The following is a 5,113-nucleotide window of genomic DNA, read 5'->3' as shown; positions in this document are numbered from 1 at the left end:
ATGGGGAAGCAACTCCTCGATGTTCCTCCAGCAGCCACACGGTGGCAGCGTGAGAGGTTCCTCCAGCTGAAGGTTCTGCTGCCTGTGCTGTTTAATCTCTCCCTCTCCCTCTCCCTCTCCCTCTCCCTCTCTCTCTCTCTCTCTCTCTCTCTCTCTCTCTCTCTCTCTCCCCTAATTTGTTTGAGGAGGAGCAGCTACATCTGAATGCAGATGCCAGAACATCAAAACAGCCTTGGCCAGCAGGAAGCACAAGCTAGCAGGATCCAAGCTCATCTGGTGTTAGCTGGAAGAGTCATTTTCTATACAGTTTGGTTTGTTAAAGTAGGGAAAAATGGGAAGGGAAGCCCAGGGGAGAGGATATGAAGGGAGGAGAAGGAAGGGGAGAGGAGAGGGAGGTAGAAGGGAGAAAAGAGGAAAGGAGGGGAGGGCAAAGAGGGGAAGGAAGGGGAGGTCGGGGGAGGGAAAGGGAAGGTGAGGAGAGGTATGGGGAGAAAGGGGAGTTGGGGAGAGAATAGTTAAGGGGATAGAAGGGGTGGAAGGGAAGGGAAGGGGAGCTAAGGAGAGAGGAGGGAAGGGGAAATAGGGTGAGGGGAGGAGAGAGGAGGCTAAGGAAGAAAAGAGAAGGGAAGATGAGGGGCTGGTATAGGAGGTGAGGGGAAGGGGTGGGGTAGGAGGGAAGGGAGAGAAGTGGATTGGAGAGAGGAGAGAGGTGGAGGTGAGGGGAGGAGTGGGAGGGGAGGGAAGGAAAGAGGAGGGAGAGAGGGGAGGGTGAGGTGTGATGGGAGGGAAAGGAGTGGAGGGAGGTGGGAGAAGGGAATAGGATGGCATGGGAGGGGCATGGAGGGAGAGAAGGGGAGGAGAAGGAAGGGAAGGGAAGTAAAGGAAGGGGGAGAGGGGAAGGGAGCAGGAGGGGAGGGAAGGAAATTAAGGAGACTCCTCATTTGGGAACATGTTAGCCTGGTAAGCAAGAGGACCTGACTTTCACTACAGAACTTGGTTGACAAGCCTGGGGGCAAAAGCCTTGAACCCTAGCACTTGAGACTGAGGTAAGCAGATCTCTGTGAGCTGGAGGCCTGTCAAGTCTAGTAGCAAATATTAAGTTGCCCCATCATACAGAATGAACAGGCTGTTTCAAAAGACAAAAAACAAACAAACAAACAAACAAAACAGCAAAACTGCCAGGACATGCTTCTAATAACAATGCTGGGTAGAAAGTATTTGTTTTGGAAAAAAAAATTCTCAAAAAATTCTCTGTAGCCTTCAAAAAACTTGTGAAATATAACCTTTACCTTATAATTTAGTCAGCATGGCCTTTTTTCAAAGTGTACCCTCAGTTAACTGTTCTCCATGCTTTAGTTTCTCTGAGATGCTTGCTGTAGAGAACTGGTTATCTGGTCTAANGCCTGGGATGAGATTTGCTTTCTGAGCCTCCGTCTCAATTTGGAAGCAGCAAAGCCAAACTGTTCCACCCAGAATTGAAATAATGAGCTAACATTTTATTTACTTTTCTTGCAGATAAAGCCCTACACAAGAACCCATAGTTTTTTTTGTTTTGCTTTTTTTATCCAAAATGTTACAGTGACCTATTAAATTCCTGTTTTTAGCAAATCACTTCCAATTAAGTGGATAACAAGAGACAATACTGTCCTATAAATTATTATAGTGCAAAATCTGTCCCCAGTTCCCACATTCACACATACCCACATGTGCACACATGGTAAGAAGAAAACTGCACTCGTGTACGCGCTCGCACACACCCCCACACACATACTACATCACACATAATGAGAAAGGAAGTTTATGGTGATGTAAGTTAAGAAACACTGAGGAGCCAGAGGCTCTCTGCTGGGTTACTTGGTGATTTTGAGGGCAGGTCACATTTAGCCTGGGTTTCCCTTAGCACAGGCTGAGTCTGCAATGTCTGATAATTGGATGTTTCCTGGGGAGCACAGAGCATGCAGAAGCTTGATAGTTGCACAGCTCACAAACCACAGNAGAGCTCTCCCCAATACCTCTGCTTCTGCATAGCCATTCCCAATGCCTCAGTATGTTTCTCCTGAGTGATGACAACTGAAACCTTGTGATTCTGTGGGTATGGACTCTGTTGACCTGAGAGGATTCATTCCCAACCATTTGGCCACTCCCACTTGGTGAAAGGCTTTATTGCTTTATCTTTCAGAGATGTGGGTAATTTTGGGGGGTGGGTGGGATGGGGGTAGGGGATCATTTGCTAGGGAAAGTGCAAATGCCTTGGTCTTTGATTATCTGTTGAGCCCAAGGTATACTAACTAGAGAGAAACTTACTAGGGGTAGAAATTTCAGAGGGCAAAACCAAACCAAACCAAACACACCTTTAGAGACTGAGACACCTGGTAACTTCTCCTAGACAATAAGACCTCTGAGAGCTCTGGTGTATCATAACCTAGGCTAATGGACCCTCCACTGAGTGATCAGGTAACTCCTGAACTGGTCAGAGGAAGCCTCCATGGTAAGTGTACATTGCTTATTGGTTCAACTTGTGATGCTCTCAAAGTTGGCTCATCTCAAAGTACATTGATCCAGTCTGCCTTATGAGGCTCAAAAAAGCTTACTGGACCGCTCCCAATCTTGGGAGTTCTTTCTCACTTTCCCTTAATAAATTTTCGTTCGTTGCTTTGGTGACCACCATCTCTCCTGCATCCTTGGTATAGGAAATAAAGTTTAAACATTCATTGAAACATATCTATAGCTGTCCCGCCCAGCAGGACCCAGTTATTTGTGGGTGCGAGGGGGACCACAAACCTGAAGAGAAATGAGAGGAAAGGAAGGAGAAGCAGAGACAAAGAAGGGTTCCTATCAAGGTCTCGGTTTATTAGGCTGAAACGCCAGGTTTTAAGCATACAGCGAGGGGAATAGGGAGGGGTTGAGGGGGATCAACTAAGAACAAAGAAGTGAGCATCTGGGGACAGGAAGGCTGAATTCAAGGCGGGCACTCTGAGTCTTATCTCTGGAATGTAGAATCCTCCTTAACAGTCTTGGGTGTCAGGCTGGGCTCAGCGTGTGACTCATGTCCTTAGAAGTCTTGGGAGTCAGGGAGAGATAGGGAAGAGGGGACTATAATTCAGCTTTTTACAGCCTCAGGTGCCAGGAAGGGAATAGGGAGGAGGGGGTGAAGACCAGCTCCTTAGCACAAGGCCATTTGGCTTGTTAGGGTGGGAAGCTGTGAAAGGCCTACTTTCTTATGGTATGGTCTCCAACATCTCCCCACTTTGAATTAAATTTAATAAGGCCACACTTAACTGAGGTGATCAAATGATCTTCTCATCCTTGGATGAGTGGGCATTAACCATTGCTGGGGGAGCATTGACCCGATTCCTCCCGTAGGTGCTGTCACGACCCACACTTATGGCTCTTGGTATCTTTTGGGGAGGGGAGGCAGAGCCTTAGAAAGATTCTTTGGTTGTAACTGGAACTAGATACCAACCTCCGTGTAAACCGGGTGTGTCTCTCAGGGAACTCAGAAACGGTCTAGTTGGACCTTCCCCTGCAGTGCTTAGCCTCGCACCCACGCTGGTGCCCATACTGGATTCATATTATCACAAACCAGTATGCACAGTTCTGAGTCCTGTGCAGCTCCCAAAGGAGAATTGTCAACCTCAGATTTAGCAAGGCCTCTACAAGAATTATGCCAATCGTAACACCACAATTTGTGGCTCTTAGGCTATATTAGGAGCTAGAGGTCATCCTCCTCATCTCTATTGTCTCCACGGCTTGAAGAACCAAGGGAACTCTGCATTTGCAGCAAGGGTGGAAACCTGGAGACCAGTAGCTGCTCTTTCTGCATCGGTGGGAAGAAGATCTTCTTCGTCTGAGTCTCAGATATCCAGTTGATGGTAGTGAACTGCAACCGGCTTGCTTAAAGCAGCTTCAATCTGTGACTTAACAAAACTGGTTAATCTATTAAAGGCCCAATGGCCAAAAGACAAAAGCAGTAAAATACCCACTAAAGGTCTCCAAAGGCTGGGAAGTAGGGTAGTGAGCCAAGGAGAAGTAGAAAACCAATTTTGATACCAATATTCTTGTTTCTCTCTGTTACGTTTTCCCTCTTCTAAACTAGTTCCAACTTTGTCTATGCTATCTTGAACTAAGCCAGTCTTATCAGAATAAAAACAACATTCTTCTTTGAGGGCTGCACATAGCCCTCCCTCTTTTAGGAACACTACATCAAGGCCTCGCCTGTTCTGTAATACTACCTCGGACAGAGAGACCAGGGAGTCTTTTAGATTTTTCAAGCCCCTTTGTAGCTCTTGTATATCTCTGTCCACAGCAAGGTGAAGCCTAGTGTATTGTTGTTGGGAGGTGACCAAAGAGGCAATGCCAGTTCCTGCGCCTGCGGCTCCTAACCCCAGGATTACTGCCAAGGTCACTGCAGAAATAGGCTCTCTCTTATCACGGGGTAGGTCTGTGCCTCTCTCCCAGAATTGGAGGAGGTCCTCTGCATGGTGCACTATCAGTTTTTGGAGAAGCTGAACCAGACACAATAATCTCTGTCATCTGAAAAGGTCCGGGTAACCACATAGGTAGTAAGTCCAGTAGAGCATGCTAAATAAGTACCATTAGGTGCCCCAAGGTATCAAGAGGCGGCATTTACCATAACAGTCTGATTGCAAACCTCTAATAAGGCCTGAGGGGGAAGCATGGAAGGCCCCAAAAGGCATAAGCCTAGGCCGGACACCTGACTCAGAGTGAGCCCGTCATGATTCTCCGGGTGCCATCCAAGTCTGCTGGAATCATTGATAGCCATAATTGATCCAAATGTTGCCACCCCTTCGTAAAAGGGAGGTTGAGGAGAAAAGCGCACCCAACGTTCTTCATTTTGAGTAGCATTAGCTGCATGCATGGTAGCAATTGATGCATTTACCAAGGATAAAATCAATTCTGAGGAGGAGGGAGATCCAGCAGGTAAAGTAGGCTGGAATATAGTAGTCCTAAGTGGACCCAGGGTAACACCCTGTGGGAGACTGCTTTTTTGGTGATGAGGGATGCAGAATAAGGTTGGGGCCTATAGCAGCCGACCCTAAGGATGGGGTGTTCTTAAGTAACTGGATTTTGAAAGTCACTCTGAAATCTCTTT

The sequence above is a fragment of the Mus caroli genome, chromosome 7 (assembly GCF_900094665.2).
Source record: "Mus caroli chromosome 7, CAROLI_EIJ_v1.1, whole genome shotgun sequence".
Taxonomy (NCBI): Eukaryota; Metazoa; Chordata; class Mammalia; order Rodentia; family Muridae; genus Mus; species Mus caroli.
Note: the sequence above shows the minus strand (reverse complement) of the source record.